We start from the raw sequence: 11,483 nt of genomic DNA, 5'->3' as shown, positions 1-11,483 counted from the left end.
TGGCGGATGGTGGTGTAGAGGGATTGGATATCCATGGTGAAGATGAGGCGTTGGGGGCCGGGGAAATGGAAGTCTTGGAGGAGGTGGAGGGCGTGGGTGGTGTCTCGAACGTATGTGGGGAGTTCCTGGACTAGGGAGGATAGGACAGTGTCGAGGTAGGTAGAGATGAGTTCAGTGGGGCAGGAACATGCTGAGACAATGGGTCGGAACTGACTTGAAGATAGAAGACAGAGGGTGGTGGTGGAGGGTTGCTTTTCTGACTGAAGGCCTGTGACCAGTGGTGTGCCAAAAGGATCGGTACCAGGTTTGCTGATGTTCATCATTTATATAAATGATTTGGATGTGAGCTTAGGAACTATAGTTCTTAAGTTGCAGAGGACACCAAAATGGGAGGTGTACTGGACAGTGAAGAAGGTTACCTCAGAGTACTCCGGGATCTTGATCAGGTGAGCCAATGGGCCAAGGAGTGGCAGACAGAGTTTAATTTAGATAAATGTGAGGTGCTGCATTTTGGAAAAGCAAATCTGTGCAGGACTTACACACTTAATGGTCAGGTCTTGAGAGTGTTGCTGAACAAAGAGACCTGGGAGTGCAGGTTCACAGTTCCTTGAAAGTGGAGTCACTGGTAGATAGGATAGTGAAGAAGGTGTCTGGTATGCTTTCCTTTATTGGTCAGTGCATTAAGTATGCGAGTTGGGAGGTCATGTTGTGGCTGTACAGGACATTGGTTAGGCCACTGTTGAAATACTGTGCGCAATTCTGATCTCCTTGCTATAGGAAGGATGTTGTGAAACTTGAAAGGGTTCAGAAAAGATTTACAAGGATGTTGCCAGGGTTGGAGGGTTTGGACGTAGGGAGAGGCTGAATAGGGGGGCTCTTTTCACTGAAATTTGGAGCCTGAGGGGTGACCTTATAGAGGTTTATAAAATCATGAGGGGCATGGATAGGGTGAACAGACAATGTCTTTTCCCAGGGGTGAAGGAGTCAAAAACTAAAGAGCATAGATTTAAGGTGAAAGGGGAAAGATTCAAAAGAGACCTAAAGGACAACTTTTCCATGCAGAGGGTGGTACATGTATGAAATGAACTGCCAGAGGAAGAGGTGGCAGCTGGTACAATTATAATCATTAAAAAGCATCTGGATGGGTACATGAATAGGAAGGGTTTAGAATATAGACCAAATGCTGGCAAATGGGACTAGATTAGTTAAGATATCTGGTCAGCATGGACAAGTTGGACCAAAGGGTCTGATTCCGTGCTGTACATCTCTATGATTCAATGACTTATTGCCAAGGACCTCTTGATCCCTATGATCTTCAACATTCTACAGTCTTTCTCCATTTAAATCAGGTTCAACTCCTCTATTCAGCTTGCTAAAATACATATGCTCACATTTTCCATATTATATTCCATCTGTCAAGTTTCTGCCCACATACTGGACATTAATTGAGTGGTCCCTCATTTAATAAATAATACTAGTTGACCTAAGGGCATTTTGATTGCAACATTTTCTGAATTGGTAAGAATCCAGTCACCACAACAAATGGGAGCGTCCTCTCTTTCTGATTAGGCGTATCTGTGCTGGGGCAGCTTGGCGACTCAGTGGTTAGCACTGCTTCCTCACAGTGCCAGGGAACCGGGTTTAGTTCCAGTCCTTGGGCAATTGTCTGTGCTGAATTTGCATATTCTCCCCATGACTGTGTGGGTATCCTCAAGGTGCTCTTGTTCCCCCCACAGTTGAAAGATGTGCAGGTTAGGTGGACTCGTCTTGGGAACTGCAGGGTTACTGGGATAGGATAGAGGTGTGGGTCTGGGTGTGATGCTCTTCAGACGGTCAGTGTAGACTTGATGGGCTGAAAGGTCTGCTTCCACTCTGTCGGGATTCTGTGAAGTGGATATAAATGATGTCTCTTGCTACCCTGACATCGGTCACATGTGAAATCATCTACATGCCACCAGCAGGTCATTGAAAAGGATGTCAGTGAAGAAATTCAGTACTGTGGATGGCCCTGATGATCACTGGCAATATATATCCACCTGTTCCACCAGCAAGAGAGTTTTATTCTCAGAGGAATTGGATGTTAGAGATTGGTACATGTACAAAACAAAATCTGCCCCTCTATGATGAATTTGGACAGCTTGGGTCTATGGCTCAAAGTCCAAAAGTTCTAAGGTTGCAGAGTTAACAACATTAGAAATAAACTGTGAAGTGGTGAAAGCACATTTTTGGATTGTGACCGTTTCAGCCTATCAGTTTCGCTGTGCATCAATCCCTGCTGTGCTCTTGCCTTGTTGACCCTGGTGAACTTCACACACTCTGGGGAACCTATGTGTTGACAGTGAAAGTTAATTGCATATTCATGTCACCTGTACAATTCTCCCATGGGAGTTTCTCATATTTCTGCAAAATAATCCTGGGATTTATTGCAGAAATCAGCTAGGTTCCTGATAGGTTTATGCCCCAGCTTGCAATCTACTATTATCCCAGTGTTTCAAGCCTTTGTGAGTCCTGTTACTGGCTAGAGACATTGGGCAGAATGGTAACTGCAAAGACAGGAAGTTTGTGGCCAAAGAATGCTAATGGCTCACAAACCCAATACGATCCTACCATACCTGGATTTTGCCAGAGTATATTCCTTAGATAAAGGGGACATCCATGGATCTCTCAGTGACTCAGTATCCTAACTGGTTTCTGGATGCATTTGATAGATGAGGACTGGAATTCAAACTAATGCAACCTGTTACTGATTGTGGTGGGAAATGACCATCAATGTTTAACTTCCATCACCTGGTTACTGCACCAGAAACCCTCCATGGACTAAAAAATTACTTTGCAAAAAGGCCAAAGACTGACCTAAAAAAGCTGCTATGATCATCTGACCATAGATTGAGGCATGTCTGAGGAACCTACATCAATAAACAAAACTGGTTCCATTGCAACTATTATGTAGCCTGAAGACTGAAACCAAGCAACTGAGTCAGCATCAAAAAATTGACATCTCTCTTTTTTTATGCATACTTGCATGATAAATTCATGTATTTGGAAGGTAAATACCTAGTGGTTTTATTGGCAGACTGTTAATCCAGAGATATCCAGATAATGTTCTGGGGGTTCACGTTCAAATCCCACCACAGCAGATGGTGGAATTTGAATCCAATAAAAAAAATCTAATGCTGTTTTGGGAAGGAAACTACCGTTGCCTCATCTGGCTTACAGACTCTGGGCACTTGGGGATGGGTTAATAAATGCTGGCCTAGGTACCAATGTCCTAATTGTGTTAATGAATTAAAAAAAAAACTGTAGAGCATTCAGTTTGGAAGTACAGCTGGAGTACACTCAGGAATGTACAAAATAGACCTATATCAAGGGGAGTTTTGAGTAACAATGCTGGAAGAAAAAGAAGTATGAACTGATAACAACAAGGGCATTGTAAGTCTCTCTTTCCCTGTCTCTCTCAACTCTGAAGTCAGGGTGTACCAAAAGAGTAACATAGAACAACTATTCACCTAGAACTCAAGATTTTGTTACTGTTGCACAAAAGAGTGAGCAATTAAACAACGGACCTTGACTATATCAAATTACATCTTAAGAACTCAACTGCACAGCATATTCGGCCTGTCTGTATCAGAAATTGTCTCCTTTCAAACTTATTCCTATGTTTATGAACATGTTTAATGGCGCATTTATTATTTTTCACAGAGTTTGTAAGTCTTAAAACATTATTTTCTCCTTCACTGAAGAAAATTTTGGGAATTGGCTCCATCATTTTCTAATTCCTATGTTTTGTTGAAGTGTGATGGCTGTGTGCCAACAAAAGGAAATAAAAATATTTGTTGCAGCAACTGATAGGGGGATAAAAAAAAAGGCAACCAATTTCCGGTTGAAATTCATTAACTGCTTGCACTGTTTATAGTCAGGTCACTGATTTAAATATGCAAACCAACACTTAATTGTAGGAAAGATTTAAAAAGCACCCGAAGGGTAATTTTTTCATGCAGAGGGTGGTGCGTGTGTAGAACGAGCTGCCAGAAGATGTGGTGGAGGTGGGTACAATGACAACATTTAAAAAGCATCTGAATTGGTACATGAACAGGAAAGGTTTAACATGATATGAGCCAAATGCTGGCAAATGGGACTAGCTCAAATTGCGATGTCTGATTGGTGTGGACAAGTTGGATTGAAGGGTCTGTTTCTATGCCGTATAGCTCTATGACTTGAATAATTCAGGAATCTCGCTTTGACAGTCAACATATGTGTTTTCTGAGGTGTCCGGAACTTATCAGGTCAACAAAGGAAGAGAACAGCAGAGAATCATTGATCAATGAAGCTGACAGGCTTGAAAGCCTTTAACAAGAAGCTGTACTTTTACTTAGAGCATGATCTTACTGTTTTACAAGTAGTTTCAACTTTTTAAAAGATGTTTTACCTACCTTAGATCTGATCTAAGGTAGGAAAAGATCAGCCATGATCTTATTGAATGGGGGAGATGGCCTACTCCTATTCCTAGTTCTTATGTCCTTATGATCTGACTTATTGTCAGTCTTCACTGCAGTTTGTGAACAATAAATGGGTCACTGAGGAAAGGCAAAAGCAGCAGCCACAACACAGGGGCCAGCAGCTCCAGCACTACCAACATCCCCAGCTAGAGAACAAAAACAGCAGTTGCCATCACTGCAAAGGACTGAGGGAATGGACATAGAGCTCCAGTTGGACGGAGGCGATAGCCCGGCACATTGTCTATTGATAGAGGATGAGTTTTCTTTGACATGGTACAGTGACAGCACCTCAAGAGTCTCAGGCTTTCAACGTCGATCCTTGCTGATATTTATAGCCTCTTGGGACATGAGCTCCTTTCAAGAGGACAAGATTGGACATGCGATGCCATTAGCTGTCATAGCCCTGAACATCTTCGTCTCTAGCTTAAAGGTTTCTGCTGATTTTGAAGGAGTGGGTGACAGTACTAAAGCGAGAACCAGTCGCAATATCAGCTAGCATGAGGACCAGGGAAGGGAGTTAGGCAATAAGCCATTTCATGGCAATAGAGTTGAGGGAGCAAGGGATGGGTCTCATGGTCAATTGAGCTTAGAATGGACATGAGCAAGTCAGAGGAGAAATTAGACAAATTGACCTAGTGATTTATTGCTAGGTCAATGATGGCACAGGTAGAGGTCCAGTGAACTACAGGGAGGGGGATTGGCAACTGACCTCAACTTCAGTAACATAAATTTATGAGCTTCCTTATTTCTCACTCACCATCCTGACCTCGAAATGTATCGCCATTCCTTAAGTATCGTTGGGTCAAATTTCTGGAGCTCCCTCCCTAACAGCATCATGGATGGACCTACAGCAAATGGACTGCAGCAGTTCAAAAGACAATTCACCTCCACCTTCTCAAGGGCATCCAGAAATGGACAATAAATCTGGCACAACTAGTGATGCCCACATCACACGAATGCACGACCCATGTGTGCAGGAAATTAGAGGGGAGTTTATAAAGGTGGTTTGTAGGAGAGAACATTTGATGGAGGATTTTATTGCATTTCAGAGTGATGGTGGAACTGTTAGCAGTTTTGGTAGATGACATCAAGGTCTGATAGTACTTTATGTGGTCAATTAGATTTGAAGGCACGGGGAGCCTGCCAAATCCATTCTGTGTCCCTTGGATTTAAGGGATTGAGGATCAGAACTATATGAGAAGAAACAGCTCAAATGAGAGAGACTAATAACTTTAATGCGTTCCTTTGGTTAGCGAAGAGGGCTAATTTGTAATGTAGGGTGATAGCATGGGGTCCAATTCCCACACTAGCTGAAGTTTTCGTGAAGGACTGTCCTTTTCAACCTCTCCCCTCATCACAGGCATGCTGACCCTCAGGTTAAACCACCACTCATTGTCTCTGTTCCTATTGAGAGACCAGGCCTCTGGGCTGTAAGACTATAGCAGCGTTACTTTACCCACAGGCAGTGAAGACTGAAGACCTTCAATTAGAAAACGTCAGCAAACAGTGATGCTCCTGAAGAAGCATACAGCTGGTATAGGAGGCACGTGACCCATAATGTATTTTGCTAAAATATTCAAAACCTAATTCCATTGCTCACTGCCTCCTCCAAACCAGTACCTTGCTCTGCTTTGATATTTCTCTGGTTTTGCTGTGAAAAATGCAATCATCTATTTTTAAAACTAACTCCTGCTTTCAGTATTCCCTGAAGCAACAATGCTCCATGTAAAAGCATTTCTCCTATTATTAGAGAGTATGAGTTCCCTTTATCTCTCTAGCCACTTGTTGGACAGCTGGCATTAAGCAGCATTTTATTATTTAAATACCAGGCAGTTATTCACAGTGCAAGCAAACCTATTATACACGAGATGTAGGGAAAGAGTTTCCCATGCAGCATTCCCTTACGAACTGTGAAAAGGCCCAACAGTACTGATCTGTTAAATCTTTTGTTCATATTGTTTTACCATGAATGGTTATCACATTCTAATTAAGCACTGAAGTCAAATCCAATAATATGTAAGCAGATACATCTGTCTTTTTATTATTTGCTCAGGGAGCTGGAATAAGAATGTATTGATCTTGATTAGAGGCTTAAAGAAATCACTGCGTAAATAACAGCTTCGTTTAGTGGATGAATTTGTTTAAAATTTTACTGCCTTGGGCATGAAAAGAAAGCAGAGAAAAAAAATTGAATGAATTCTGTTGAGTGCACTGAGAAAAAACACTGTGAACAAGGATTGTGCTCCACCCACTTTATACTGTACTGTTGGTAAAAGCCAAAGTAATACTGTGGGCCTTTTAAAACTAAAACAGTGACTCTATTGTTAAGCTACAGCTGAGATCCACAGCGATCCACAGATTTCCACCTTGTATCATTCATCAAGCTCATTACAGAACACCTTTATCAATATACAAAAATTTTGGGTTTGTGTTTTCCAGCAAGTTAGAAACAGGCAAATTTTATTTTGCTACTTTTTACAGCTGTATTTATAAACATTGAAATTAGCTATGGACCCAAAAGTGACCCTTGGAAAGAACAACTTCAAGTCACATTCCAGTCTGCAAAATCTCTTTTGCTTCCTATCATTGAGCCAATTCATGCTGCCACTCCCCCCTTAACTGAATCAGCTTCCAACATCTTAACAAGTTTCCAGTCTGGTGTGTTCAAAATCTTCCAAAATGTCTGTGTACTGGTATACAATATCCACTGCACCTTGATCAACCTTTTCAGCTACTTCATTAAAGAATGTAATCAAGTTAGTCAGAAAAATTCCCCTTCAATAAGTCTATTATGATTTGCCTTGATTAGTCCATGTCTTCCATTGTGATCTCAGACCAGGTCACCAAATTTATGTTACAATCTGGTTAAGAACCAGAAATTTATATTTTTGAAGTGGTTAAAGTGTTAGATCCAGTGTATTTACTCAGACAATAAAGGTTTCACTATTTTTACCAAACGACAATAAACACCACTGTACAAATTAGATCAGTAAAGTGGTCTAAATACCTGTACACCTTATTTTTAACTCTCAGTATTAATGTGGAAAATAGATGTAATAGACTATGAGGGGTTTGAAAGTAGACTATGAACATTAAAACTTCAGTGCAGTTGAAAAACTCACAATCAGTACTTGTTTGATGTAACCAAGCAAGATTGAAGCTCCCAGGGGAAAATCCCAGGGGCCCGACTTGTCTAAGTAAGACTAACTATTGGTGAAGAACTTGATTTGTACTTGGAATTAGTAAGCAGCTGAGTCATAGAGTTAGAGCAAAGCATGTGTAATTAGACAGATCCCATGGATTTCTCAGCAAATTCCACTGCTCCCCCCCCCAACCATATTAGTGACACAGTGGGTTATCAAATCACATTAAACTTCACAAGACTTTATAACTCTTTACTTATTCAAATTTGGCCTTAAGACTTCTCAAGAGCCACGGAGTGCCTTGATGACTGTTCCTGTTCTGGTCGATCACACTGCTTTTCTGGGTCTTTACTGAAAGCTGCACTCTAGTACTCAGTTCCAACTCTAACTCTATGATTTAGCTGCTTGCTAATTCCAAGTACAAATCAAGCTATTCACCAATAGTTAGCCTTACTTAGACAAGTCATGCCCCTGGGATTTTCCCCTGGAAGCTTCAATCTTGGTTGGTTACATCAAACAAATACTGATTGTGAGGTTTTCAACCCGCACTTTCTCAACTGCATTGAAGGATTAATGTTCATGGGCTACTTTCAAACCCCTCATAGCTTACCTTAACTAGAAACCAGCGACCTTCTCACTTGCTCTGCTCCCCAGGACTTTTCTGATTCCTGACTCCAATTTGTCTTTATTAATCATGGCATAGATTGGGGCGGCACGGTGGCTCAGTGGGTAGCTCCGCTGCATCACAGCACCAGTGACCCGGGTTCGACTCCAGCCTTGGGCGACTGTCTGTGTGGAGTTTGCACATTCTCCCCGTGTCTGCGTGGGTTTTCTCCAGGTGCTCCAGATTCCTCCCACAGTCCAAAGATGTGCAGCTCAGGTGAATTGGTCATGATAAATTGCCCATAGTGTTAGGTGCATTACTCAGAGGTTTGGGTGGATTACTCTTTGGAGGGTCGGTGTGGACTTGTTGGGCTGAAGGGCCTATTTCCACACTGTAGGGAATCTAATCTAATCATTGTAAGAGCCGGGAGGTTATGTTGAAACTGTTCAAAACTTTGGTTCAGTCACAGCTGCAGTACTGTGTGTAGTTCTCTTTGCCACACTAAATGAAGGATGTGATTGCACTGAAGGGAGTACAGAGGTGATTCACCAGGATATTGCCTGGGATGAAGCATCTTAGTTATGAAGACACTGTGGATAATCTTGGGTTGTCTTCTTTAGAGCAGAGAAGGCCAAGGTGGGGGGAAGGGAGTGGTCAGATCCTGATTAAGGTGTATAATATTCCGAGGAGAATGGACAAGGTGGATAGGAAGCAGCTGTTCTCCCTAGTTTAAGGGTCAATAACAAGGGGAGATAATTTTACGGTGAAGTTCAGGAGATTTAGAGGGGATTTGAAGACATTTTTTTCACCAGAAGGTAGTGGGAATCTGGAATGTACTGCCTGCATTGGCAGTAGAGGAGGACAAGCTCAAAACTTTTTAAAAAATAAGTAGAAGAACACTTGAAATGTCATAACATTCAAATTCTAAAAAGTGGGATTAGGGTAGATAAGTCAATGCAGACTTGATGAGCCAAAAGGCCTCTTCTGTGTTATATAACTCTCTAACTCTATGACTTAGCTGCTTACTAATTCCTAAAATGTCTTCCTGAGCCATACAACTGCTCTTGACTCCTCTCTGACACCCTACTTGGAACCATTATAGTTCAGCTGCCTTCCCTGCAGTACAACTAACTCCAATACTCCTAGCATGGAGTCTACATTCATAGAACATAGAACAATTCAGCGCAGAACAGGCCCTTCGGCCCTCGATGTTGCGCAACCTGTGAACTATTCTCAGCTTGTCCCCATACACTATCCCAAAATCATCCTTGTGCTTATCTAAGGATTGTTTAAATCTCCCTAATGTGGCTGAGTTGACTACCTTAGCAGGTAGGGCATTCCACGCCCTTACCATTCTCTGCGTAAAGAACCTGCCTCTGACATCAGCCTTAAATCTATCACGTCTCAATTTGTTCTTATGCCCTCTCGTACAAGCTGACGTCATTATCCTAGGAAAAAGTCTTTCTCTGTCTACCCTATCTAATCCTCTGATCATCTTGTATGTCTCTATCAAATCCCCCCTTAGCCTTCTTCTTTCCAATGAGAAAAGACCCAAGTTTCTCAGCCTTTCCTCATAAGATCTTCCCTCCAGACCAGGCAATATCCTGGTAAATCTCCTCTACACCTTTTCCAATGCTTCCACATCCTTTCTGTAATGAGGCAACCAGAACTGTACACAATATTCCAAGTGTGGCTGCACCAGCATTTTGTATAGTTGCAGCATGATATTGCAGTTCCGGATCTCAATCCCTCTACCAATAAAACCTAACACACCGTATGCCTTCTTAACAGCACTATCCACCTGGGTGGCAACTTTCAGGGATCTATGCACATGGACTCTAAGATCCCTCTGCACATCCACACTATCAAGAATCTTTCCATTGACCCAGTACTTTGCCATCCTGTTATTCTTCCCAAAGTGCATCACCTCACATTTAGCTGCATTGAACTCCAATTGCCACCTCTCAGCCCAATTCTGTAGTTTATCCAAATCCCCCGCGACCGTAACATTCTTCCAAACTGTCCACTACTCCACTGACTTTAGTGTCGTCTGCAAATTTACTAATCCATCCACCTATGCCTGCGTCTAAGTCATTTATAAAAATGACTAATAGGAGTGGTCCCAAAACAGACCCTTGTGGAATACCACTAGTAACCGGACTCCAGACTGAATATTTTCCATCAACCACCACTCGCTGCCTTCTTTCAGAAAGCCAGCTTCTAATCCAAAATGCTAAATCACCCTCAATTCCATGCCTCTGCATTTTCTCCAACAGCCTACCATGTGGAACCTTATCAAAGTCTTTACTGAAGTCCAAGTATACCACGTCAACTGCCCTACCCTCATCTACATGCTTGGTCACATTCTCAAAAAACTCAATGAGGTTTGCGAGACACGACCTGCTCTTGACGAAACCATGTTGACTAAATGAAATCAAACTGTTGCTTGCTAGATGATTATAAATCTTATCTCTTATAATCCTTTCCAAAACCTTTCTACAACAGAAGTAAGGCTAACTGGTCTATAATTACCTGGGCCATCTCTGCTGCCCTTCTTGAACAAGGGCACAACATTTGCAATCCTGCAGTCCGCTGGTACTAAACCCGTAGACAATGATGACTGAAATATCAAAGCCAAAGGCTCTGCTATCTCCTCCGTAGCTTCCCAGAGAATTCTCAGATAAATCCCATCTGGCCCAGGGGACTTGTCTACTTTCACTCCTTCTAGAATTGATAACAACTGTGCGTAACTAACCTTGATCCTTTCTAGTCTAATATCTCGTACCTCATTCTTCTCCTCTACAATATTCTCCTTTTCCTGAGTGAACACCGATGAGAAATGTTCATTTAGCACCTCTCCGATCTCTACAAGGTCCACACTCAACTTTCCACTTCTGTCTTTGACTGGCTCTATTCCTACCCTAATCATCCTTTTATTCCTCACATACCTATAGAAAGCTTTAGGGTCCTCCTTTATTCTATTTGCTAAAGACTGCCATGTCCTCTCTTTGCTCTTCTTAACTCTCTCTTTGAATCCTTCCTCGCTGATCTGTAACTCTCCATCGCCTCATCTGAACCATCTTGCCTCATCAACACATAAGCCTCCTCCTTCTTCTTAACAAGAGATGAATTTTTGTAGTAAAACCACGGTTCCCTTACCTTATCACTTCCTCCCTGCCTGACAGGGACATACCTATCAAGGACATGCAATATCTGTTCCTTAAACCAGCTCCACATTTC

Source organism: Chiloscyllium plagiosum, chromosome 7 (assembly GCF_004010195.1).
Source record: "Chiloscyllium plagiosum isolate BGI_BamShark_2017 chromosome 7, ASM401019v2, whole genome shotgun sequence".
NCBI lineage: Eukaryota > Metazoa > Chordata > Chondrichthyes > Orectolobiformes > Hemiscylliidae > Chiloscyllium > Chiloscyllium plagiosum.
The sequence above is the reverse complement of the archived record's forward strand: the minus strand, read 5'-3'. Positions refer to the sequence as shown.